Genomic DNA, 27,996 nt, shown 5'->3' on the forward strand with positions numbered 1-27,996 from the left:
TTGAAGCTGAAATGCTGAGTACAAGCATAAGTTAATCTTCAGCTCCTGTAGAACTTGCTATATTCATTTCTGGAGTAGTAAATGAATATAGACAGATCTGGTGAGACGTCCTTTCTTTGCAGGACAAAGAGATCACTACAATGATTACTAGAAGTTGTCACTATAGGGAGTAGCTAAGATTTCCACTGATTTTTAAGAGAGATTGATCAACTCAACTTGTTATACTAGTGCAGGTAATAAGGATGGATGCAGCATTACTGCATAAAAATAGAATAAATAAAAGGTATTCATAAAAAAATAAAAATAAAATAAGTCTTTGGAGTGGTACTTCTCATGGAGACACAGGGAGCAAAATTTCCACAAGATGTAAATAGTTTAGTTCTTGTCATTTCTTTACTGTACAAATGATGAAAATTTTTACATCCAGGATCTCAACATACTGCTTAAATGAGATCAAAAACTTATATTTCTTCAAAATACATTTTTGTCTTTTTAGGATAAGAAAATGTAAAATAGTACCAGCTTTACATAGTTTGTTTATTGACCAATGGATAAAATTTGAAAACTACTATAGGATACTATAAATATGTTCCCATCATGGGAAGAGGTATTAGTAGAGTCCATGAATCCTCAGAAGATTATTAATAAGCAAAAATATAACAGATGAAAAGAACAAAAGAAAATATAGCTTTATTGTGTAGAAAGGCTGAGTGAAAAGTCACCAGGCAATACAATCATGCCTTTCCACACACAGTAAATAGAAGAAACAATAAAGCTCAGCTGTGGAAACAGATAGCTGAAACAATGAAAACAACACACTCCAAACATTCAGAGATGAGTGAGTGGAAACTGAGTGATGTGACTACACACTGATAGAAAAAAGGGAATGGCTAAGGGATTGTTTAAGGGGGCTTTGGGGCAAACATATCACCATTTGAGTCAGATTAGTCTTGTTAATATGTCATTTAAAGGAAGAGCTAAGAAAGATATTCAGGATAAAGTGTTGACCAAAAGCAGGAAGGGACAGTGAGCACAAGGACAATTAGTTATATTCTAAGGGGATCAGCACATCCATGCAGCTTTTGAAGATATGCTCAAGGAATGTCTTTGTAGGAGGCCTGCTTCCTTCTGTCTTCAGGTTTCCAACCTACAGAAAAACATGAGCAAAATAACAAATAATTGCTGAAGCATGAGGATTAGGTTACTTTTCAGGTTGAAAGGAGGCAATACTCCTTCTCCAGAGAGAAGAAATGGCAATTGAGTTGACATGACTGATTTTGTTTGGGAGGTTACAACAAAATTTACATACAGTTCAAATGTGCTAGATCAGACTCACAGCAGATTGCACTTGAATAACATACATGATAAGCACTACCAAGGTCAAATGATAAGGTTCTTTTAATATGTTTTTTTTTCTTCTTTGTCAGAAAGAAGATTGATATAAAATACATATTGCAGATTTTTATAAATAATTTATATATTATTATATTTATATTTATATTATATTTATAATTTATATATATTTATAATATAAATAAGCCAGATACGGTCTTCACTCTGAACTAGCACTTTCTTTTTATAGTGCAGAAATACCTCATGAACTTCATCCTTAAAGTTTATTAATCCAAGAACTTTCACACCTTCTACAAGCCAAAAGAACCTCAGGATCATGACAGCAGTTTGGGGAGGACTATTTTTTACTTCCTACATTATTGCAAGCCAGACACAGGATGTGAGTTTAGCAAGGAAACAGAAATACTGTAACTGTTCCACCCAAAGAACAGGTCACACTTTAAGAGCAAAAGAATAGGTGAATTGGATATTTACTGTTTTCATATAAAGCCAAATAGGAAATGCCAAAGAAAAACATGAAAGCTCACAGGAACGTAATTGTTATTTAAGTGTGGAAGTTCAAATGAAAGAAAGCAAGAAAGCAAGCAAGCAAGAAAAAGAAAGAAAGAGAAAGAAGATCAATTGCACCTCCTTGTGGTCTTCAAAAGAAGTGATGAGTCATAGACACATGGTTGTTGTAGAGCTTTCTGACGCAGATTACTGGGAGGGTGGTTGTGGATGGGAATTGTGGATGCCCCAGCCTTGGAAGTGTTCGTGGCCAGGTTGGACAGGGTTTTGAAAAAACCTGCTCTAGTGCAAGGTGTCCCTGTCCACAGGGGTTGGAATGAGGTGACCTTCAAGGTTTCTTCCAACACTAGCCATGCTATGATCCTATGACTATTGCAAAATTGACATTAAATAGGCATCTGTAGTTTGTTTGCTATTTGCATAGGAATTGGCCTACAGAAGGGACATATTTTGAGCAGGTATATATGACTATATCAAAGCCACAAATCAAATATTGTCACTATTCCATAAAACTGTGACCCAAATGTTGGCCTCGTCTCCCCACTGCCTATTATTCACCCATTTCAAGGGCACCATGTCAGGTTCTTTTTTTTTCTCCCTTTCTCATTCCTACTTTCAAATACCATGTAGCAGCCTATCTGACAGAGACTGTTCAATTATAATGACAGCCACAGCTGACTGTAGAGCATTCAAAGTTATATTTGGGCTGCTTATGCATCCATAGGATCTTCAAAGATCCACTAATTTCACCTTGCTCTCCTTTACAAGCTATATCTACTACAGTCACAGTTTTGATATGGTTTCACCTTCTAAGCGGTGAATAAAACAAGAATTTAACAATATGTCTCCATCACTTCCTTTCAATGTCAAGCAGAAACTGATCAGTATTCACCAAACCAGATGTTTCCCTGGAACTGAATGGGAGAATCTTTTACTTGGAAATCAAAAATTTCCAATTTCAAAGGTGGATATTAAGATATATAAATTTCTCAGTAAAAAATAACATAACATATAACATAACGTAACACCTCCAACCCCCTCCCAAAAAACCTCCAACCCCACAAAAAAGTAAAAAAAAAACCCAAAAAACCCACAAAAATCCCAAAGCCAAACAAACCAAACATCCAACAGCAACAAAAAAAATCATAAAAATACTGTTTTCTAAAGAGAGATTACAACATCAATGACAAACAAGAAAACACCGGTATTAGTAGCTTTAAAGTTTAACTTTCATGTATCTTTGTATTAGGAACATCTAGGAAAACAGTGACAATTTTCTATTCTCTGCTTGTTTACTCTACTTGAGATCATGTGCACATGAACATACAGAGTTATTTTTAAATCTGTAATATAGTCTTGGTTTGAGTATCTCCTTATTGTTTGTTATTTTCAGATAGATAAAATATTTCTAACATAATTAATTCAGATTTTCTGAAATTGATTTCTGTATTTATAGAAAGTTTATTTTGTGAAGGTGCACTCCATAAACTACGTAACAAATAAGGAATTAATAAAGATCTTGTTCTTTCATTAAGCATTTCATGCTAAATATTGTTAGCTGGAAAAGTACAGAATCTATTTCAGAATACTCATTTCTTTTCTGAACCATCCTCCTATTTATTAAATACTGCAAAATAATATTTCCAGCAAAAGTAAATAATTTAGGTCCATTTTCAGAAAACACCTGCATAACCTCTGTATTCTCTTTAGTCTGAAATGCTTATTTGCAAATTATCTTTTCTGTCATTTTACATTCCCTGACCAGAAAACCTGAAGAAAGCCGAATTTCCACAAACAGTATCCATTGAAAGCATGGCATTTGTTTAACATAAAAGGCAAAAAAAGGCCTGAATTTCTTTGAATTATCATTCTTTGTGACCAAAGTGGGAATGAAATGGCCTAATATTAAAATTTTTCAAATAATATTTGATGTTCATAGCCAAACTTCCATTGTCAAATCACAGCCAGAGCATGCCAGCTTTTTTGCTGATGGGACAACGAGATGCAGAGATACAGATACAGATACTTATTCTTTGGAGGGCAAAACTTGTTCTTGCAGACAGAGAAATTTATAATTCATCCATAACCGCTGGTCCTAGTTGCCCTTAGCACTGGTCACAGACTGTTACAGGAATTATTCAGATACTATGATGCAACTCTGGTCATCTCTTCTGAAGCTGTTCAGAGCTTCTTATCTGGAAGTTGCAATTGTCATCAGGCTTCTTGGAAGCAGTGAGGGAAAAGTCTCTCACATCTTGCCTAGGCATGGGATTCAACTTATCATTACCTGACATAATTTCTGGAAAGATCACAGTAGGATTTGGTACTCCAGAACACCTGGAAATATAGCTTTCACTCAGGCAATTGTGGGAGCTTTCAGTAGAAACACTGGGACATTTAGGAATGCCTTAATTAACTGTGGGCGCTTAATTTTGCCAAATTAATGCCTTTGTTCGCTTTGATAGATTGCTGTTTGAATAAATGCAGCAATTCACTCTCTGTAGCATTTCTTTCTATATTTTTGTATGTGCAGCCCTTGAGTGAACTGGGCTGTGTGATACAATCCTCTGTTTACAGCAAGATAATGTTTCTACATTAAAGAATGGAGCACTTATATGTGTAAAAAACCTCTGCATTTAAAGTTCATCACAAAAAAATTTTGGGAGAAAGTGGATTGTGGCGGTGTGTGAAATTTAGTTTATTGAGTTTGTTATATGTTCCTTTGTTCCCTCCTCATCCACGTGTACCCCTGAGGCAAGTGACGTAACTGTCAGTTTTCTGTCTGTCAGAAAGCCCGCGAGTTTTGTATTTCTCCCTGTCCCCTGGTTGGCAAAAGTTGAATATTGCACCTGTCTAACGGTCCCTATAACTCCCTCTATTGGTTGTTTCACCTTTACCCCTCCCTGACACCCTCTGTATAAAAGTGTACGCAGAACTGCCCTCGGGGCAGTTGCGAGAGCAGGCGCAGGTGGGTATATTGTGCTTGCTGCACAATAAACATCGCTACCTTGCTGCCTCCCACCCTGCCTCTGCTTCGTCATTTTAAGGCTGCTGCCAAAGATCTCTCTTAACAAGAACCCACAGGAATCAGTATCGTCACTCAGTGTACGAACTGGTCCTCGTACCTTGTCACGGTGCCTGGGCTAGCCGTGCGTGGAGACGCTGAGGTCTCGAAATAGCATCGTGACATAAATTATGGTGCCCAACATGGGGCTGAGAAGAGATCCACGGAGCTCTCGAAAGCCCATGGAAAAAGGACTGGCAGACCCCACGCCAGGTGTGTGGTCTGAAATCGTGGTCTGTGAGCGTTGCAAGCAGCTTCGGTTGAAGCAGCCTCGTGGACTCAAGGAAGAACTCCCAGAGTGTCGGGGAGGTAGCGCTACCCTCTTCGCACTCGAGGGAAGGCGTAGCCCCCAAAAGCAGAGGTACCCTGAGATGGGTTTTTGCATCCGCCAGGAATTTGGTAAGTATCCCCGCTGTTTCTGCGGAGCGGGTTTCGGTTTGGGGAAGCCGCCGTCAGAGAGAGTCCGCGGAGAGGCTGGTCGCGCGACCGCCGGGAGCGGAGCGCTTTTGCTCGATCGCCAGTTTTCGGTTTTTCCTGGCACTTTTCTTTCTTTCGGTTTGTTTTCGCAATTTTTGTTTTGTGCGCGAGCGCGGGTGTGCACGTGTGTGTGCAGCCGCTCGCGTGGCAGTCGGCGGTCGCTCAGAAGGAGCGTGTTTGTGGCAGCCGCCTTTTCTTTTCGCGCTGTGCGCCGGTAGGGTTCGCAGATTTAGCGAGTGCGAGGTGCCGGTCTTTTAAAGACGCAGCAGTTTTTTTCTTTTAAACATGTATTTTCTCGATCTCGGTTTAGGGAAAGTGCCGATTTAAGATCTAAGCGGGGGAAGAGATGGGTGCTTCTTCCTCGTCAGTACAGGATGGGATTTTTAAGGTTCTAGTTGAATTGTTAGAATTTAAGAAAGCTAGGTTTTCTAAAAGTTGTGTAAAGCAATTTTCGCAATGGCTTTGTGTGAACTTTCCGGAAATCTTGCGAGCACACGCCCGCAGCCCGCATTTTTGGAGCGCTGCGGAGCAGAAATTGGCAGATTTGGTAGATGCAAAAAGCAGAGACCCACAAAAATTTGCGGCCTTAATTCTGCAGCTCAAAGCTGCCGCGGCGGAGTTCAGAGAATTTGAAAAAGAGCCATTGTGAGGACAGCTTGCCCCGGTTCGCCCTTCCCGCAGCCCCAAACCCTCTCCCCGCAAAAAAGGAATTTTAAGGAAAGCGGCAGACAAAAGGTCTACCAGCTCTGGTTTTTTTCAAAATTCCTGTTCCCCCCGCCTGCATAGTCTGGGCCGGACTGCGCGGGATGCTTCTAGGAGCCCTGGCCCGGTGTCTAGAAGCCCTTCCCGCACCCCAATTTCTCCCAGTTCCAAGCCAAAAGTTTATTACTTTAAAGTTACTGCGCCACAGAAGCCTTGTGGTGGTGGCTGTGGCGTCCAAGATGGCGGGGACCGCGTGGTCGGTTCACCATCCCCTGCTCCTTGTCCCCACAATCCTCTCCCCACCCTTCACCCCACCCCCTCCTGTCCTCTATCCCACCCACCTGCCCTGCCCCCGAGCCCGCCCATGGACCCACCTGCCAGGCGGGGCCACAGGCGGAGTCCCCGGCGTGTCCCCACCCCGGAATTCGGTCAGGTTGTTTGCTTGGTTCCCACGGTGACGCTTCCGGTTCCCACGGTCGGAACCAGGAAGTAAACAACTGGCAACCAGGATGTCAGCAGGCTTGCTTCACTGCTGCTCCGGTGACATTCAGGTGCTCCCGGGGGGACACCAGTGACAGTCTGAATTGGCAATCTTTTTCCCAAGAGTTGATTAAGGATCTCTGTAAAGCCCACAGAGAGTACAGAAGGGAAAGCCTGTACTTCCGTGGTCTCCTTACAGCTGATCTTTCTAATGCGACAGTACTTCCTGCTGATTTAAAGCAGCTGTTTTCATGCTTCATGAATGTCACAGAGTTTAAACTCTGGGAAGCGGCATGGAAGCAGCTGGTGCGGGAAACACTTCCACGCCTTTTACAACAGCCAGATACCACAGTGGATGGACAAGGGAATGCAATGTCCCTTGAGCTCCTTTGTGGTGAAGGCCAGTGGAACTCTCCTTCCACACAAGCCTCACTGATTCCCTCTGCAGCCCTCACACCAATTAGAGATCAGGCTTGCAAAGCGTTTTTAGCCTCCAAACCCACGCTCCCTTGCCACCTTATACCATGATCAGACAGGGTTCATCTGAGCCTTTTGTAGATTTTGTGGAGAAATTGACTCGTGCTATTGAAGTGCGGGTCAGGAATGAGAGTGCAAGGGATCAGATTTTAGGAGAAATCGTGTTTGTTAATGCAAATGATTTGTGTCGTTCAGCAATTTTAAGTCTTCCTCTAGATCCACCCCGCACACTTCATTCCATGCTCCAAGTGTGTCAGGCCAAGGTCCCTTTCCTCAGCCATGGGACTCAGACTCAACCAGCTCTGGCATATTCTCTCCCGCAACCTCCACATGTGGCTCAAGCATCCCCTGCAGGCCAGACGCTGCACAAGCCTTTCCAACGCCACTCGTCCTTCCATGGCAAGCAGCAACAGCAGTGCTACTTCTGCGGAGAAGGACACTGGGCTGCCTCCTGTCCTCACAAACACCAAGGACATACGACAACGCCCCGAACACCTGGGACTCCTCCACCTTTTCAGCAACAGCCAAAAAACTAAAAAGGGAGCGCAGGTCCACCCAGCGCGAGGACTCTAATCGGGTGGACCAGGTGGGGAAGTCAAAAGGGGGTCAACCAATTTGTGAAAACACACCGGACTGGAGAATTCTCTCTCCTGAATTTGAACTTGCAAAACCAATTTTAACAACTAATTCTCTTTATGAACCTTAAAGGTTGCAGATCACAGAGCCTCTGATTCTAAGTGACCACGACTGGCATTTTGTTATCGTAGATCCTTGCAGTGTCAGCGACTGGCCATTGGTAGAGTGCAGTAAGTACATCATCGTTGGGGACTGCAAACACACTCCGCAAGAGATTGAGGTTCTTCCTGGGCGACTTGTTAACTGTCCCAAACGCCTCATCCTCTGGCTGCGTTGTATTCACCCACCCACATTCTTGCCAAAAGGGCAGATAATTGCACAGGCCATCTCATTCGGGTGCTTTGGCCTCCAGAACAACACAGTCACAGTTAACAAAGTACACAAAGTAACAACACAGAAACCCAGGGTGAAGTGTACATTTATATTGGGTGGGGAATCCTTTGATAAAGATCTGCTTTTTGACACAGGAGCAGACCTGACTCTCGTCCCAATCAAGGACTGGCCAACGCACTGGCCACTGGAGGACATGGCAGATCACGTCCAAGGTGTGGGAGGCCTTCAATTGGCACGGCAATCTAAGAGCGTGGTGAAAGTAAGGAGACCAAATGGACAATTGGCATCTGTACGTCCTTTTGTTTTAGATTATGAAGAGCCACTGCTTGGTAGAGACCTCATGGCCCAGTGGGGAGTCACAATTAGCATTCCTGAACCCCCACAAAATTTTTGGGCAGCGGCCGCTGAGAAGCGCCACATCCAAAAACTGAATTGGAAAACTGATAACCCAGTCTGGGTGGAACAGTGGCCGCTGGCAAAGGAGAAATTACAGGTGCTTCAGGAGCTCGTAGAAGAGCAATTGAAAAAGGGTCATATCGAGGAGACTAATTCTCCTTGGAATTCACCTGTCTTTGTAATTTGGAAAGCTGACAAGACACGGTGGCGGCTCCTTCATGACCCCCTCCAAATTAATAATGTTATCGAAGATATGGGGTCTCTCCAACCAGGAATGCCCTCCCCAACCATGCTCCCTTGAGATTGGAATCTGGCAGTCATTGACATAAAAGATTGTTTCTTCCAAATTCCTCTACACCCTGACGATGCTCCACGTTTTGCTTTTTCGGTTCCTTCCATCAACCGAGAGGCCCCAAGGAAGCGATATCACTGGCGTGTGCTTCCACAAGGTCTGAAAGTCTCTCCAGTTCTGTGTCAGCAGTTTGTCGCTTCCTTGTTGTCCCCTGTGAGAGCAGCCACGAAGGAAGTAATCATCTATCACTATATGGATGATATACTTGTGGGTGCCCCGACAGATGATGCACTGACACACACACTTGGCCTTGTAACAGATTCGTTAGTTGCTGCAGGTTTTGAGCTGCAGGCAAACAAGATTCAGAAGATGCCACCCTGGAAGTACCTGGGCTTGGAAATAGGTAAGCGGACCATTGTGCCGCAGAAATTGGAGATCAGGACAAAAGTCCAGACCCTTGCTGATGCCCACCAACTCTGTGGTGCTTTGAATTGGGTAAGGCCCTGGCTGGGTCTGACTACTGAGGACCTAGCCCCTCTTTTCAATCTTGTGAAAGGGGGAGAGGAGCTGAGTTCGCCTAGGGTACTTACTCCAGAGGCAAAAACAGCACTTGAAAAGGTTCAAAATGCAATGTCTTCCAGACAGGCACACAGGTGTGACCCAGACCTGCCTTTCCATTTCATCATCCTAGGAAAGCTGCCGCATCTGTATGGCATCATTTTTCAGTGGGACCAGTCTGCAAAAACACCCACACAAGGTAACAAGGGCCAAGGCGGGAGAGATCCTCTGCTGGTTATAGAGTGGGTCTTTCTCAGCCACCAGCAGCCCAAAAGAATGACACAGCCACAGGAGCTCATGGCTGAGCTCATCCACAAAGCGAGAGTGCGGATGAAAGATCTGTCTGGTTGTGACTTTGAGTGCATTCACATGCCAGCTGGCTTGGAAATGGGCCAAATGACAACATCCATGTTAGAACACCTGCTTCAAGAGAATGAAGCATTGCAATTTGCCCTAGATTCCTTTACAGGCCAAATTTCAATTCATCGGCTGGCCCACAAATTGTTCAATTCAGAAACAGCATTCACATTGGCAATGCAAAGTATTCAGAGCAGAAAGCCCCTCAAAGCTCTGACAGTTTTCACAGACGCGTCTGGGGCTTCTCACAAGTCAGTTCTGACTTGGGAGAATCCTGAAACTCAGCAGTGGGAAGAAGATGTTCAGGAGGTGATTGGATCACCTCAGATTGCTGAGTTGGCCACAGCCGTTAGAGCCTTTGAGAGGTTTCCTGAATCATTCAATTTAGTAACTGACTCCGCGTACGTGGCTGGGGTGGTATCTAGGGCAGATCAGGCCATCTTACAAGAGGTGTCCAACACCGCTCTGTATGAGCTGCTCTCAAAGCTTGTAAAGCTTGTCTCCCACCAAGAGCATCTGTTTTATGTGATGCACACGAGATCACACACTGATTTGCCAGGGTTTATTGCTGAGGGTAACAGGAGAGCTGACGCCCTCACTGCTCCTGCAGCAATAGCCCCATTGCCAAACATATTCGAACAGGCAAAGCTCAGTCATCGGCTTTTCCACCAGAATGTGCCAAGCCTGGTCAGACGTTTCCACCTCACACGTCAGCAGGCCAAGGCAATTGTCGGCTCATGTCCATTGTGTCAGTCCCACGCCGTGCCCACACTGCATGTTGGAGTCAATCTTCACAGGCTTCAAAGCTGAGAGCTCTGGCAAACAGACATCACACACATTGCAGAATTTGGAAGACAGAAATACGTTCATGTATCTGTAGATACTTCCTCAGGTGCAGTTTACGCCTCTGCGCAACCAGGAGAGAAGGCACAGGATGTCATTAAACACCTCATCCAGGCATTCTCCTTTATGGGTATCCCAAAGGTCTCAAAACTGACAATGGCCCAGCGTACAAGTCAGGTGAGTTCTGCAGCTTCCTGCAGCAATGGGGAGTGGAGCACAAAACAGGCATCCCACACTCCCACACAGGCCAAGCGATTTTGGAACGGACTCATCAAGAAATCAAAAGGGTCCTTGCACAACAACAGCAGGTACTGAAGATTGAGCCTCCCTCTATCCGTTTAGCCAGGGCACTGTACACGATCAATTTTCTTAACTGCAGTTTTGAGGTGTTTAACCCACCAGTCGTGAGACACTTCGGATCAAGTTCTGATTTCCAACAAAAAGAAAAGCCACCAGTCCTACTCAGGTCTCCTGAGAGCGGAGAAGGCCCATATGACCTAGTGACCTAGTGACCCATATGACCTAGTGACGTGGGGACGAGCGTATGCCTGCGTCTCCACGCCCACTGGGCTCAGATGGGTCCCTGCAAAATGGGTGAAGCCCTTTAGGAAAAAGCAGGGGGAGAGAAGGGAAAATGTACCGCAAGTCGCTTCTGCGGCACTGCGCCGCAAAAGGCAAAATTGCACCTGGCTGACCCTGCCCATTCTCTGGGAATGGGAGGGCCCCTCACCTTTTTCTTATTTTCAACCATCATGCTAATTATTATGTGTTTTAAAGTCTGTTTTTCAGTTTTTTAGTGTGATAGATCCAACCCAGACCAGGGAAAGTCCACAACCATGGCACATTTCCTGCTGATGATTCTCCTCCTCACCACCCTCCTGGCTGCCCATCATGCCAGAATCATCCCTCAGAAGGAGGCAAACGTCTGGGCCACCCTCGCTACACCTACAGGCCAAGACCACATTCGCATCAGCAAAACCTCAGCCACAGCTACAACTGAGGACATCAAAGAAGCCATCAAAAAATGAGGGACTTGGTGAGCGAAATCAAAGAAGAGACATCAGACTGGTTCATCGACCTTTTTAAGAACTTGGGACTCTTGGGTTGGTCTGGATCCATTTTGAAAACCTGTTTGTTTGTATTATTTGTATTTATAATTACTTTACTTGTGATATGTTCTATTAGAAAGATGATTCGTAAGTTTATGTCTGGTACTACATCTCCCCCAAAGCCGGCTGTGAACTGTGTCTCCATGGCAACTGTTCCTGAGGAAATTGAATTGGATAACTTAGAAAAGTCCTGGGAGGACAAGAGCCTCTATGAGGAGCAGTGGTGGTCCGTGCAGTCAGGGTTCAGAGACAGCTTTTCTGAGTCTGAACAGCAGCCTCCTCCATGCCAGGTTTGCTCATCTTATTAAAAGAAAAAGAGGGAGATGTGGCGGTGTGTGAAATTTAGTTTATTAAGTTTGTTATATGTTCCTGTGTTCTCTCCACATCCACGTGTACCCCTGAGGCAAGTGACGTAACTGTCAGTTTTCTGTCTGTCAGAAAGCCCGCGAGTTTTGTATTTCTCCCTGTCCCCTGGTTGGCAAAAGTTGAATATTGCACCTGTCTAACGGTCCCTATAACTCCCTCTATTGGTTGTTTCACCTTTACCCCTCCCTGACACCCTCTGTATAAAAGTGTACGCAGAACTGCCCTCGGGGCAGTTGCGAGAGCAGGCGCAGGTGGGTATATTGTGCTTGCTGCACAATAAACATCGCTACCTTGCTGCCTCCCACCCTGCCTCTGCTTCGTCATTTTAAGACTGCTGCCAAAGATCTCTCATAACAAGAACCCACAGGAATCAGTATCGTCGCTCGGCGTACGAACTGGTCCTCGTCCCTTGTCACGGTGCCTGGGCTAGCCATGCGTGGAGACGCTGAGGTCTCGAAACAGCACCGTGACAGTGGGTGTCATGGTGCCTTTTGAATATATAATCTTCAGTCTATTATAGTGGATTGACCCTGGGCCAGGTACCCAACAAAGCACCCCTCTCACTCCCTTTCACAGTTGGACAGGGGAGAGAAAATATAATGAAGGGTCCATGGGTTGAGATACAGACTGAGAGAGATCACTCATTGAATACTGTTGTTGAACCCTGGAAAAACTGGGGACTAGAGTAACGCGAGACCAACCAGTATGGTTTCCAGCACGTACTCCGCTTTATTCCGCGAGATGGCCGGTTAAGTACAGAGCGAATAGTTTACAGTTAGCAGGTGCACTATGATAGGCGGTGAACATACAGAAGTATGTAAGCAATCTAGGATTAAGGTGGCTACGGAGATCTAGTGCCATTACCTCTATGCTGCGAGTGGCCATACCTTAACACATACCTAGTAGGAGATAAGTTTATCTGCTACTACGTATGCTGAACGTTTTGCGGCCTACTAGGCCCAGGCCTGAGGCCTAGTTTGGCCTAGTTTGGAATAGCTCAAATGGTATCTGTGAGCATATCATGCCCACGATACCTGAGAAACTCGGCCACAGTTCCCCCTCTTTCTTTTTGGGCTATCCAAACTGACGTTAAGGCACGGTCGGCTAATTTGCGCATGCATTGTATCAAGCAAGGCACTATTGTCAGAACTACTATGACAGCAATAAAGATCATTATACCAAAACGAATTAAATCCACAATCCACCCGGTGAGATTCCAAGACTTCAGCCAATTGTCAAACGGAGTGTTTTCAACTACAAGGTGTTTCATGTTGTCCCTCAACTGCGCTAACTGCTGATGTATCGACCGTGAGTGGTCTGATAAATTCATGCAGCACATGCCTTCAAACTCTTCGCATCCATGCCCCTGAGCCAAAAGAAGGAAGTCAATCGCGGCTCGGTTCTGGAGCACTGAATGGCGAATGCCACTAACATCTTCAGCAAGCTCACTCAACAACTTCGTCGTTATGTTAATCTGTTTCCCTGTCCAGCAGGCTAAATGTTTCAGTTGTGTGAGGGCTTGTGCTGAAGCAACTCCTGGGGCAAAAATGGATGCTGAGATCACGGCTGCAGGCTGCCATAACTTAACTTGATCTCTGCAGTCAGGACCTAGTTGAGACATACTGCGCTTGACTCGTTGAGCCTTCCTTGGCAAGCCTAGAACCTGGTGAATACTAGGTGCGAACAGAGTTAGTTTACCAAAATAACACGGTCCTCCGACACTGTTTGGAGGTACTGTGGACCATGCTCTATCTCTGCAAACTAAAAAGATTCCTGGTGGCAATCTCTTAGCAGCTGTTGTCAATTGCGTGACAGATCTGACCCAACTATTACAATACTCAGAGTAATTGTAATACAATGGTGAATGAGGGGACAGCCACGTAGCGTGGCCTTTCAATTGCTGCTCATCTATGATTAATAGACTTGAATTCACTGCAAAGCGCCCAAAGACAAGACAATAGTTTCCTGGCACAGAACCTAAAAGATCAAACTCCTGAGGTTCTGGACCAGCAGTTCTAAGGTTTCGCGCTATGGCAGCAGCTTGTGGCCCTAAAGCACCTTTTGGGTCAATGCTGACAGGGGTTAAAGACTTGAACTCTGCCATGGAGGTCAGTGGAACTCCAATCAAGCAGGTTCTAAAAGGATTGGATGGTGTCGCTAGAGATAAACAAAAGGAATCCTGTTTAGTTTGTTTGGCCCAAGTAACCCACATGTTCTCCCTTGTGTCAATGTTAAACATCCCTGCTCTTGTTTTTACTACCACACTGATTAAAACCAACACCCTCATGCTTAACATTTCACCCATTGTGAAAAGCACACAGTGTAGCACGCAGGCTATCAACCTAAAACCCTAACCAATAACTTATCGTGCCTCTAAGTATCACACAATAACAGTGCAATGATATAGTATTAAAACAGTCAATTTTCAGCACTCTCCACGTCTTCTTGAGGTGCTTCAGGCAAGTCGTCGCTGTCTCTGTGAGTGTCTCTAGGAGTGTCACCGCCGGTTGGTATCTTTTCCTGTGGACACGCACGAGTAAAGCGACTCGGCACCCAGACAGGTCCTGCTTCTCCTGCAGAAACACACATATAACCGCGACCATTAAACAAGACTGGACTGGGTCCCTGCCATTCACCCGTTCTCATGTCCCTATGATATACGTAAAGTCCTGGAATTGCTTGTGGTCTCCCTTCTTTCACAGCCTGGTGGTGGATGACAACTGCAGGCTCTTCTCGCCCTTCTGCTAGGCATAAGTAATTTAAAGTGAACAGTACTTTAGATAAACGATTGGTCACATCGAGGTCATTGCTTTGCTTCTGTTTTGTGAGATACTCTTTCAGCGTCCGATGAGCCCATTCCACAATGGCTTGGCCAGTAGGAGAGTGAGGAATCCCGGTAGTATATTTGACTCCCCACTTTTGCAGAAACCTAGCAACTCGTTGTCCCGCATAAGCTGGACCACTGTCAGTTTTGATTTCTGCAGGCACTCCCATCACTGAAAAGCAAACAGTCAAATGTCTCTCAACGTGCAGAGCTCTTTCCCCAGTTTGTGCTGTGGCCCAAATGAATTTGGAGTAGGTGTCAATAGTGACATGAACATATTTCAACCTTCCAAACTCTGGGATGTGTGTTACATCCATTTGCCACAGTTCCAGGGCTTTCATTCCTCGAGGATTCGTGCCTAGGCCAAGACCTGGCCCGTGATGACTGCATTGAGGGCAGGCACGCACAATCCCCTGTGCATCGTTCATAGATATTTGAAATTGACGACGCAAAGCTCTAGCATTCTGATGGAAATTCTCGTGGCTGTTGCGAGCTCTTACAAATTTGCTTTCGGGAGGGACATGGGCAACGCAACTGACTGCAGCATCTGCCCGTGCATTGCCTTCTCCCAAACCATTGCTGCACTGATGACTACGAATGTGCATCACGCAAAAGGCATGCTGACGCTGTCTGAGTATGCTCCTCAGTCATAGAAATAGTTCTCCGAGGCGCTGATTCTGAGTGGTCTTAATGAGTGCATCTTCGATTCTTTGTACCACTCCAACCACATACAAAGAATCTGACACCACATTAAGAGGTTCCTTATTCCAGGTTTGCAAAGCCCAACACACTGCTCCCAGTTCCAGGGTCTGCAAGCTGTCTCCGGCTTCACTGTGGATTAAATGCTGCTTCCATTCTCCTTGCTGTTTCCACACACACACAGCTCTTTGTGTCTTTCGGCCAGCATCTGTATAAACTGTTCTGCCTTCCACAGGTGTCATGGAACACAAAGGCTTCTCCAGCCACTGATGGCGTGCAATCAGAGTCCACATCGGACCCTTTGGCTGTCGGTTGTGAACCACACCTGTAAAACCCAACAATGCTTCTTGCAGCTCCACAGAATGTCTCAGCTTCCAGTCCAGATCTTCATTTCTGATCGGAACACTGATATCTGCCGGTTCTTCCCCATCAATCTCTAAAATCCTATCTCTCCCTTTCCTGATGAGCGCGGCAAGGGCTTCTGTTCTTGTCATAACACGACTCTTTGGCTGCACCGGCAAGAACACCCATTCAATCACACCAGCTGTCGATTTTAACCCAGACTGGTGTTCCCCCTTTTTCTTTTGCCATTGAAAAATGATGGCAAACGGACAGACATCTGCGTTGGAGAGGAACAGTGACAGTGGCAGGTGTTCTATGCGGCGAATGCTCCAACCCCGTTGTAGCTTCTCTGACACCTTGACTAAGGCTCGTTGCTGTTCAGGGGTACATTGTCGAAGGCTACTGGCATCATTACCATGTAGCCATGGTAGAAACGGTTGCAAGTCCTCATTGGTGATTCCTACAATGGTACGAACCCATTGCAGGTCTCCAAAAAGTCTCTGAGCATCATATAACGTTGAAATGTTGGTATGTAAAGTAATTTTCTGCGGCCGGATTTGTGCACTCGTGATCAGCCATCCTAAGTACTTCCACAGGGCTGATCGTTGTATTTTTTCCGGGGCCACAGGCAGACCACGATGTTTTAACTGTGTGACTAGCCAGTCCAAGTCCTCTGTGGGCAGAGGCTCCTTAGTAGCAACAAGGATGTCATCGACGTAGTGATAAATTATTGCATTGAAAAAACGCTGACGAATTGGCTGCAAAGCCCAATTGACGAATATCTGGCACATGGTAGGCGAGGTACGACTTCCCTGAGGAAGGGTTACCCATTCATATCGTTGTGCTGGCGCTGCTCTGTTAATAGATGGCACAGTGAAGGCAAAGCGCTGAGTATCTTGAGGGTGGAGCGGGATAGTGAAAAAACAGTCCTTCAAATCGATGATCACAATGTCCCACCCTTGAGGAATCATGGTCGGTGCTGGCAAGCCTGGTTGCAGAGCACCCATCGCTTGCATCTGCTCATTAACCTTACGAAGGTCATGTAGCAGTCTCCATTTCCCTGATTTTTTAGGGATGACAAAAATCGGTGTGTTCCATGGACTCACTGAGGGTCGAATGTGACCTGCTTCTAATTGTTCCTGCACCAATTGCTTGGTAATTCGCAGCCTCTTCTCTGTCATTGGCCACTGCTCAACCCACACAGGGGTATCAGTTAACCAGGTGATTTTTAAAATGGGTGGCTGCTCTGCAGTGGCCACTAAGGAAAATACCGGTCAGTAGTCAAAACCATCCCTATTTGGGAAAGCACATCTCTTCCTAGCAGCCCCAGAATCTCTTCATGCATTGGCACAACATATAGATGAGCCACAACCACTTGTCCATCTTCAAAGATGATCCGAATAGGATCTGCGCTTATTGAGGGAACAGTCAGGCCTCCTACGCCCACAACGCGGGTATAGGGGGATTTCAAAGGCCAATGAGAAGGCCAATGTAATTTGTTAATTAAAGATATGTCTGCGCCGGTGTCTGGAAGTGGTTCCATGCCAATAATTTCATCGCCCCGTTGCAGCTTCACTGCAATCCGTGGCCGCTCGTGTAAATCCGCTGTAAGGAAAACATTGTGTCCCATAGATTCAAAGCTCCCAGCTCCGCCTTCGGCTTCCGCAGGCTGCTTGTGGGACTGACGACGTGGCAGGATGTTCTCAAAGGGAATGATCTGAGCAATCCTGCTCCCCTTTGGGATTGTCACAGGAGGCTGCAGGGCATAAACCATTACTTTTAACTGTCCAGTGTAATCTGCATTGATGACTCCTGGCACCACCATAATACCCTGTTTGCTTGTGGAGGCTCCTCCCAATATCAAACCTCCAGCTGAGGAAATTGTATTATAGATGGGTTCAGAGACATCAGTTGGGATTAGGGTGACTTCTTTATCTTGTAAGGTGACCTCTTCTGCTGCTGTTATGTCCACACCAACGCTTCTCCACGCAGCAGGTCTGGTCTGTCTCAATGAGTCATTTTTGGGGTCCGGTGGGCTGAGGCATCGATTTGTGTCTTGGCACGCTGCCTCGGCGCGCTGGCCGTGAAGTTTCCCTGTTTCCTGCAGACCTCTGTGGCATGAGTGTCCACATTGCAGTTGTGACACCAAACAGGCTTTTGGCAGGTCCGCCTGAAATGACCCATTTCACCACAGCGGATGCACTGGGACTTTGCCGCTGATTTTTTGTTATTAGTAAAACGGTTAAAGGGCTTTCCTGTCAATGCAGCTGCGATAACATGTCCCTGTTGCTGCATTGCGTTTTGCATTGCCGCTGTGAAAGCTGCTGTTTGGTTCGTCTGTTCTGCTCTCGCTGCTCTCACCAACATTTCGTCCACGCCACAGCCTTGAGGGAGGGAGGCCAGGATGGTTTTCATGCGTGCGTTGGCATTCTCAAATGCCAGAGAACGAAACAGATGGTCTCGCACCTCCTCAGGCAGATCTGGGGCATCTCTCAATGCCGTAGAAAGACGATCAATAAATTGAGCAAACGATTCGGTGGCTCCTTGCTTGATGTTGGCATAGGATGGAGGCTTCTTTTTGTCTGGCACCAACAGCAAAGCTCTGTAGGCTAATGACTGGGAGAGTTGATGGATTTCGATGGGAAAAGTCAGCTGTACATTCGTTGTGGCATAGGCTCCTTGGCCCGTCAGCATGTCCGGCTGAATCCCATAAAATGGATCTCCCACTGTTTGATGCCTATTGGCTTCCTCGGTTGCCAGGCGTCTCCACTCTCTTTCAAAAATGAGAAATTGGGATGGCGTGAGCAGAAGTGCTGCACTATTAGAACTGTCAGCAGGGCACAAGAGGTCAGCAGTGAAGATGTATTGGATAATACTTTTAGAAGCTTCCGCACGAATTCCATACTGGCTAACTGTCTGCTTTGCAGATTGCAGTACTTTCCATTCATGTGGTTGCCATCTGGCAACGTTCTGCTCAATCACCACAGGGCAAGCTATAACATTGGCTGCTTCAAAGTCCTTATCGAGGATGGCATGTTTTTTAACTTCGGCCCAGCGGTTCAGAAGCGGATCAGGTTGTTCGGCAGGCAGCGCCATCTGCTGGGCATTGGATGGCAATGCCTGCTGGCTGTGTATTGACGACAGAGGTTGTACGGTACATGGTTTCTGCGGGAACGTTTTGGATAATTCAAATGTCCTTTGTTCCAGCTGACTTTGCCGGTTAGAGAGCTTAGCAAGCTCTGCTATAATTTGCTGCAGCTCCGTTGACCTCTGCAGCTTTTCCGGCGATTGCGTTGCACAGCTGTTATCAGGTTTCAAAACTTCCTCATCCGAGTCAGATTCTGGCAGAGGACAGTGAGACGCCTGTGGGTGGGTGGCGGGTCCCACTGATGCAGGCTGTGGGGGTGCAGGGATCTCAGGTTGAATCGAACTCACGTTGTCCGATCCGGACATGGGCGCCGCCATGTTCTCTGTTTTTGTTTTTGTCATGTGGCCAGCTGACGTCAGCTCCCGTTCCGGTGGGGAGGGGTTCGGCTCCACTCCGCCGGTGGCACCGCCTCTGAGTCCGCCTCCTTGCTGCGTCACTTGTGCCCGCCCTGCGCCGCTGCCGGTCCCGCCTGCCTCCTCTTTCGCCACGCCCCTCAGGTCTGGCGGCTGGCTCGTCTCCTCCCCCACGCCTTTCTCGCCGAACCGCGGCAAGGACACTTCCGGCTTCTCGCTCGGTCTCTCAACCGCATGGCTGGCTACGTCTACCACATCATGAAGGGACGAGCAGAGGGGGGCCGCGTTCCCTTTCACCGGATGCGTGGAATTAATTCCGAAAAATCTCGCAACCCTGGATACTTTTTTCCACTCTTCCGCTTTGGAAGAAACGGTCTCCGGTTCAGGAGAGCAAGGGGCCGTTCTCTCCAGTGTGGATATCGCGGCTTGGGCAGCTCTGCGCTCCGCGGCAAAGGTTTGTAGCATATTTATAATTTTCTTCCACGTGACGCCTAACTCTGAACAGAGTTTCGCGTCTTTCCCCAGTGAAACTACCGAGTCCCACAGTAAATCTCCGATCTCCTTCCATTCTGTCTCGCTGAACAAAAGCGAGGGCTGCTGTAACTTTCCTCTCTTTTTAGCCCATTGGGCCAGCTGATTTATATCAGAATCTCTGATCTTTTCGCCCCGTTTCGAGACAATGGACGCTAACAGCTGCGTGGCAGCTATGTAATCGCGTTCCGTGAGTGAATCCATCCGCGCCGCTGCTCTTACCTTCTTTCCGCTGACAGTGGGTGGCACTGTCGCCTTCTAATCAATCCAATCAGCCGACGCTCCCCAGCCTGCCTCGGAAATTCCAGACTGTAGATCGCAAGCGACACACACACGTCCGAAATCAAGCGAGGTCTTCCAGCATTTAAGCTAATTAATTGACAGCATTGAAGCTAAATAATCCACAGCATTTAAGCTAAATAATCACACAGCATCGAAGTTTATATTTCATTAAAATCCAGGGCTCTGTCTCTAAGTTTCGGGCGCCACTGTTGTTGAACCCTGGAAAGACTGGGGACTAGAGTAACGCAAGACCAACCAGTATGGTTTCCAGCACGTACCCCGCTTTATTCCGCGAGATGGCCGATTAAGTACAGAGCGAATAGTTTACAGTTAGCAGGTGCACTATGATAGGCGGTGAACATACAGAAGTATGTAAGCAATCTAGGATTAAGGTGGCTACGGAGATCTAGTGCCATTACCTCTATGCTGCGAGTGGCCATACCTTAACACATACCTAGTAGGAGATAAGTTTATCTGCTACTACGTATGCTGAACGTTTTGCGGCCTACTAGGCCCAGGCCTGAGGCCTAGTTTGGCCTAGTTTGGAATAGCTCAAATGGTATCTGTGAGCATATCATGCCCACGATACCTGAGAAACTCGGCCACAGAATACCATCATTCAAATTCAGAGAGAAACAGATTCAAATTAGAGATACTAATTGAATTTATTGCTAACAAAATCACAGAAGGATAATGACAAGTAAAATAAGATCTTAAAAATGCCTCTGTAGTGAGTTGTTACCTGCTTCATAAAAAGCATGGATGTGTTGGTAGACAAGAGGCTAAGTGTCAGAGGCTCCAGCTAGCCATGCCTCCTGCTGCAATGGGGAACTGCTACCAGAATGAAAAACTGTGACAGCTGAGCTCACCACTCAAGAATTTATTTGCTTGGATGCTGTTCAACTATTTATTAGTACTTGTGATTGGCTAAGACTTGCCTGGGTGAGGCTGCTGGTCTTTTGTCAGCCTTTCAGTTCTCTAAATGGCACTTGCTGTTGCATGAAATGGGAAAGCCGTGGTGCTGGGTTATGACAGATAAATTTTACATGAAAATATCTCTGATGCCAAAAATGAATTTATTCAGGGTGCAAACATTGTTGGTAGAAAGTCAGAGCATAAACGGAATGCCAAATTAAGCACAGATTCTCATAGCAAATATCTGATCTTTCTGCAATCTGATCAAATTTTGTCCCCATAGATACAGCAGTGTTTTTTTCCTGGAAGACTCTTCTGCATCTATGAATATCTGCATAAAAGAAAGCTGATGAGGCATGCAAACTAGAAGGGATCAGTGTCTTCCTGTAAAGGCGTAAATTTGTTAAACAGACTGGTTCTTCTGGGGATAATCTCTTGGTTGTCAGTTGCAATCTAAATGGTTGTAAATACAAATTTTGGTACTTGTACTTCAGGTCCAAGGGAATCATCAAAATTTTAATGGCTGTCCTCAAGCTGAACACCCTGGACAGCATCTTTTGCTGGTGGTTTAAAATATGTCAACTTTGGCAGATTTTTGCCTCAGGTAGGCTCATTAGTTATTTTTGTTTCCTTTTAAAAAGGAAAGGTTTTGATGTTTAGTGGAATACCTGTACATAAACACTGGGTGAGAGTGCTTAATCTCAAACTCAGATGGTTAAGATGTGAAGTGCATGCTATCCACTCATTCCCTAGGAAGTACAAATCCCCTGACTTTACAGGGAGGCAAAACCTTTCTGAAAATGGGTGTTATTACAGCTGGATTGCACACAAAGTGATACAGAGATAGGTCATAGTTTAATCAAGCATCAAGCACATACTGATATTTTCATTACAGTTTGAAAAGCAGGGTTTGTTGAAGTTTTTTAGACTCTCATTTCTGCCATAAAGGTAAACTAGAAACACAAATTTTGCTTGTGTCCAGTTTTAAAAATCACCCCACACTGGGTTTCAACAGGTTAAAATATCTCCTCTGGCAGATGGGACTCTACCTGATTGTTTAGACTGACGGACAGTTCAAGTGTTATAATACTTCAGGTAACATTCCTATCTCCAGTGTCTCTTAGCACAATGGCACAGTGACTTCAGATTACATATGCCGTGCATAGCTCTATTGCTGCAAAATATCCATAAGTCTTTTAGATCTTTTTTTTGCCCTGTTTTTGTATATGCTCTGTGTCTGTAGATTGACTTATTAAGCATTTAAACTGGGGATTTTTGAAAGTCAACATTATCTTGATTATAGGGGGAAAAATGAGCAAACTAAACAAGGAAATACATTAGTCTATATTTTCATTCCTTCTTTGAAAGAAAGTTTAATATGGCTTGGTTGTCTAGAATTATCTACATCAAACATTAAGTTGGTGTGGCATCTACACATGTCTGTCTCAAATGAGCCCTTTATGGTCACTCAAAGCACTGCCATGAAATACATCAGCAAAAATGGTTTTATTATGGATTTATAAAAACACAATTTAACAAAGTTGGATGGCAAGGCTCACTCTATTACGTACTACATGGATGAAACATACAATGCAAATTGAATCAGAATTGAGTTAGAATGCATAAAGGTAAGGGAGACTCTCCCATTGAATGATTAATTTCACAGTGAACCCCTTTCTTTGTAAACTCCTGATAGGGGCTAGATCCTGTCTTAGTCTCATAGACGAACAATGATTTATACCTACTGAAATCAACTATATGGATTTCATTAATATTAATTTGGCTAGTTATCAGTCATTTACCAAGGATTTGTTCTAAGAGACCTTTTTGCCTTGGGTAAGAAAGGATATCTCAGTCTCAGGTAGGAATCTCAGACTCTGAGAGACATGCTAGCTTACACAGAGAATCACTGGAATGCTGTCTTGGTACAGCTTTAGAAAGAGCTCAAATTTAACTTACCTATAGATCTGTTACCAGTAGAAAGTCTGTCAACCTTGAGGAGCAACCTTAAGATTTTTTCTTAAGATTCTCCCCTCAGCTCAAGGGGAGATTGCTGTCATGCATCCATGTTATCGTGTAGGGAGAGCTCAAAGAATGCTCATAAAGGCTGTCATTTTATGGGATAAAGTGGTTGGCTCATAGTCAAAATGCATACAATGGGAAAGGAAGCTCAGTGCTGTAGCAGGGGTCGAAGGCCTCCAGGTAGTAAACCGTGACTGACCAGAGTACTGTAACACTGGCCTCAGTCACGTAGCACTGAGCAGCCCGCGTGCAGACTGACCCCATCACCTCTGCACAGTGGCTGCAGCAGGACAGTGATGCCTTGAGTTTTAGTTGTCACGTTTTCAGGTTCTGTGTTGCTTAGGTCTAGAGGAAAGAGAAAGGGAGCCTGATCTGCTTCTTTTTTTACAGTTAACCTACTGCAGCCCATGATGTAAATTATACTTGTTCTGCCATTTGATTCACAGACCCACAGCCAGCCTGTTGAACACTCCTCTAGGGAGTTAGTCAGGAATGACAATGACTATGACAAGAATGACACCACAGGTCTCAAGGTGGAAAAGAAAGATGGTTCAGCACAGCACTGTCCCACCTCCATGGGACCCTCTCTTCAAATCATAACTTTTGTGTTGCAACAGTCAAAATGTTTGAGAAAAAAGATGCTTATGCCTGGTCCTCCACATTAATCATTGGAACTGTAAGTGTAATTTTAATTAAAGATGTAATATAGGAATTTATATCAAAATCTGACTTTGGGTGATATATTTCAGATATGTAGAACACTCTATTCCCTACCAAAACCATGCTTTCCATCTAAAAAGCTAACTACAGGTTAAATACCAAAGTTCAATATTTAAGTTGTATCCATAAATTAAAATTTGGATAGTAAAACTACAACATAAAGTCATTTTAATGGAAAAAATTCTTTTTTCTCTTCCACTTCCTCTGTATTTGCATTGCACACCTAATATAATGTCTATGAAACTTGAATTATTTTTTCCTGTGTATACATTGGGCTTTGTTTACACTCATGAAACTGATTTCTGTATCATTAGCCAAATCAAATATTTTGTACAGAAAACTGTATTAATACATCTAATGTAAAATATAATGCTTAATTTTATAGGTTTGGATACTACTACAGCTAGATGTATTTGGTGTTTTGTGGTGGTGCATGTTCTTTTTATCTTTAATGTTGTATGTAAAGCTTGGTTCTTTGTACAATTCAGTTCTATGTACCCCTACCCCCCCCCTAATTAATATTCCTTTGTTCTCTCCTTCTCCCTCATAAGGGGATATTTTTAGACCTTGCAGTTAAGTGTCCATCACCCTTCCCGCCTTTGGTTTTCCCCTCCCAGTTCTCTGTGATTAGTCCGAAGTGCCTTTCCCCTCCCCTGTCTACCCTAGAGACTGTATCCCATTGGCCGGAGGCGGCCAACCCCACCCCTTTCTCCTCCCCTTTTGTCCCCCTTAAAACCCTGTGCACGACCAGTATCTGGGTCCAGATTTGGGCTCAGAGCTAGGCTAATAAACCTTCTCTGCTGCACCATCTCTGGGTCCTCCTTTTTCCTCTGCCTTGCTGCTCCAGCACATCCCTCCTAAGCCCCTTCAGGGACACAGAGCCCACAGGAGTCAGTTCTGCTCGCCCTGCCTGCAGACTGACCCTAGGCTGCGCCTTGTCCCGGTGCCTGGGCTAGCTGGGGGCGAGAGCCAGTGGCTCCAGGAGGCACCGCAGCAGTGTTTAATTAAATTTTCTTTTCCAAACTCACAGGACTGTACAGCAGAAAACTAGTAAATGGTCTGAAAATTTGTCTCTATAAAAATATTTTAAATATTGATGAAGTATGATCTCTTTAATTTGAGTACTTCACTTGGATCTATGATTTAAATATGCAGCAAAGTTCTGAAGCATGTACCTCATTTCTCTTATAGTCAGTTGGGAAAAGTTATCAGTTTTGCAGGACTCCAGAGACAGAACACCACGTAGAACACAAAGAAGACTATGAAACATTCTTTTTGGAACTTCTCTGTGACCTCTCCATAGCCTTTTGTAGAATAGCACTGTGCAAGCAGAAGAAAAATGGAGAACAAGATACATATCCTGTGTGTGATGCTGTGGTTGTGGTCAAATGGTATGGTACACATAATAATGTATAATAAGGGGTATACATAAGAATGTATTTTATAGTAGTGTATAAGTACCAAAGAATACAAAAAAAACCCCAAAAACAACAACAAAAAAGGAGCTTCATTTGCTGAAGCTATGTATTTAGAAGAAGCAATCAAAGATACATAAAAGGACTGAGAGGTACTAAAATCAGCAAAAAATGCAGTTGCCACAGCAAAAGGCCAGTAATTTAGAACTGACAACTCTCTCGAGGCACTGAAGAAAGCAGTTTTACCAAGAATTCTCTGTCTGTCCCATGGAGGACTTGCTTGACTTGCAGATTATGCTGCTAATGTCCTCATGTGTCAGTGGGATGGGTTTAACTGCCAAGTGCCTCCAGACAATTTCAAATCAGGTTAAGTTTTGTGTGTTTTAATGAATTAAAAATGATTCATACTGCCAAAGCCACATATATGTCCTTTGCAGAAGGGATGAAATGCAGAAACAGAGAAATAAAATGGTGGAAAGGAAATAGAGTCAACAGTAGGAACTTCATAAATAAGGAGAAGGCAAAGAGCACTAATGCTGAACTAATGAAATCAAGACAAAGGAGGTAATGGTGGAAGCAGAGGGTTCCAAAGCACTCCGATTGCCTTCACTGCACAGGTGAGGGTTGAGAGGATTAAGCCCTGGTATTGACCTTGAACATGCCAAAAAATTTGCAGAAACATAGACTAGCAGAAACATAGACTATTTTCTCAGGAAGCAGTAGCCACACCTGCATTAAACCACAGAGAACGCTAAGGCTGTCCTGTCATCCAGGTGATCAGGAAATGAGGTCATGCTCCAGCCTGAGCCTATGGCCACACTGCCTCACTCTGCCACCAGCAGAGAGGGAGCTGGCACAGTCAAGCCTGAGTTCTACCCCAAACGTGGCAGGGATGCAACTGGCTGCTCTGTTTGTTAAGGTGGGCCCAACACTGTAGACACAGCCAGAGTCTGCATCATCAGAACCAACACTGCTCATGGGCACAAAGTAAAGCAAAAACCGCCTCTCACTTTAGGATTACATTTGTAATAAAGAAAAATATTATACACATAGCATTTGGACATGCTAATCTGTCTGATAATAATTTTCATTTATGCCACTGTATCTACAGTAGTCATTTTGAGAGTAAAGAAACAGTAGTTCATTTCTCACAGTACATTTCTTACTAGTGGGAAATGCAGCCTGTAAAAAATTCTTTTAACTATGACACCAATTTGATGGGAGGCAATAGATCTAGATGTGCTGAATGAAACTAGGATGCTATGCTTTCTCATTCATTAGCAAACTGGGGTTTTGGTTTTTATTTCAGATCATAACCCAGTAACAATTCAATAATTTAATTTTCTGCCCTAAAAAGTATTTGCTGTTTTATTCAGCTTAGAGCATCCCACATGAAGCAGGGGTCCTAGAACACACCTTAGATCAGTGCACTTGCACGAATTCCCCTTACAGGAATGTCAAGGGTACTTTTAGCCCCAAGTCCCATATACCTCAGATTGAAGTGAAGCCTACTACTTATGATATTTAGGATGTAATGAGAAAGATTTTTGGATGAAAATTTATCCTTTTTTTTAAATTTTGAAATAATTTCAGAGACATTTCTAATGTTCTAAATATAGGTGGTATAAAACCCACAACTAATGTAAAAGTTCCAGATTTATCAAACAGGAATAGAAAGTGTTTTTTAGCTGTTATTAATATTATTACTCTAAGCTTTTAATTGTTATTAATGAGAATGTCAGAGTATTTCAGAATAGGGACTTTTAGCTTACATTTTACTGCCAAATTTTGTTTGTTTGTTTCTTTTCATTTGTTTGCTTTGTTGTTTTTTCTTTTTTTTTCTATTTTTTTTTCTGTGCACATAATGACTCTTTACAGGACATCCAAATAAAATTTCAATCATAAATTTATGGGATCATATTTTAGTCAAGAAAAATTCATTATTTTATGATCAAGATAATTTTTTTTTTCAGAACAAAAGATTAGATGAGCTAAATTAGAGCTATGGAGAGTTTTCTTTAAGATTACTTGACTTTCAAAGCTAAGAGTCTTCACTGATGAGAGAAAATAATTTTTAAATTATGTTTCTGGATAATGTGATTTTTCCTGAATAATTATTATTTGTTCTTTCATTGTACTCCTCTGTAATTTGATTACATTGCTTTTTTAATCTTTTCTTTGTTTCCATACACCAGAGGAATAGTGAAGTAAAGTTTTCAGGGACAGTGTCAAATGATTTGCATAAACCCAGGTAGATGATGTCAGTTGCTCTGCCCCGATCCAGTGCTGTAGCCCCATCACAGAATGATCACCGGATTTGTCAGGCATGATTTCCCCTTTGTAAAGCCATCTTGGCTGTTACCAAGCACCTCTTCATTTTCCATGTGCATTAGCATAGATTCCAGGAGAATCTGCTCCATGATCTTGCTGAGCACTACGACTGACCAGTCAGCGGTTCCATGTGTCTTCAGCTTTCCCCCTTTTATAAATGGGGGTTTTATTTTGCCTTTTCCAGTTATTGAGGACTTCATCTGCCTGCTACAGTTTTTCAAAACTAATGGAAAATGTCTTAGCAACGATGACAGCTTCCTTGGGATCCTTAGATGAATTTCATCAGATCTTCCCATGAACTTGTACATATTCAGGTTCCTTAGGTGGTCTCAATCCTGATCCTTTTCCATAGTGGGCTTAGGGTTTTCATTATCCCAGTTCCTGAGTTTGAGTTTGCTCTCAGCTTTGGTAGTGCTGCTGGAGCACTTCCTGTTAAGACTGAGATATAGAACTCATCAAGAACA

General features: G+C 44.4%; 1 protein-coding gene across 3 annotated transcripts in view; it reads right to left on the reverse strand.

Moving 5' to 3' along the window:
• Positions 1–558: 558 nt before the first annotated feature.
• Positions 559–27,996, reverse strand: part of LOC134563811 (uncharacterized) — a 51,273-nt gene continuing 23,835 nt past the window's right edge. Inside the window, exon 14 of one of the 3 annotated variants that reach the window (XM_063422111.1) lies at positions 559–1,147. The gene's annotated coding sequence lies outside the window, so the exon portion shown is untranslated. Of the gene's footprint in view, positions 1,148–14,394; positions 14,524–24,035; positions 27,971–27,996 lie in introns of those variants that run through there. The other 2 variants (XM_063422112.1, XM_063422113.1) reach the window with 2 other exon arrangements.

Source organism: Prinia subflava, chromosome Z (assembly GCF_021018805.1).
Source record: "Prinia subflava isolate CZ2003 ecotype Zambia chromosome Z, Cam_Psub_1.2, whole genome shotgun sequence".
Classification (NCBI taxonomy): domain Eukaryota; kingdom Metazoa; phylum Chordata; class Aves; order Passeriformes; family Cisticolidae; genus Prinia; species Prinia subflava.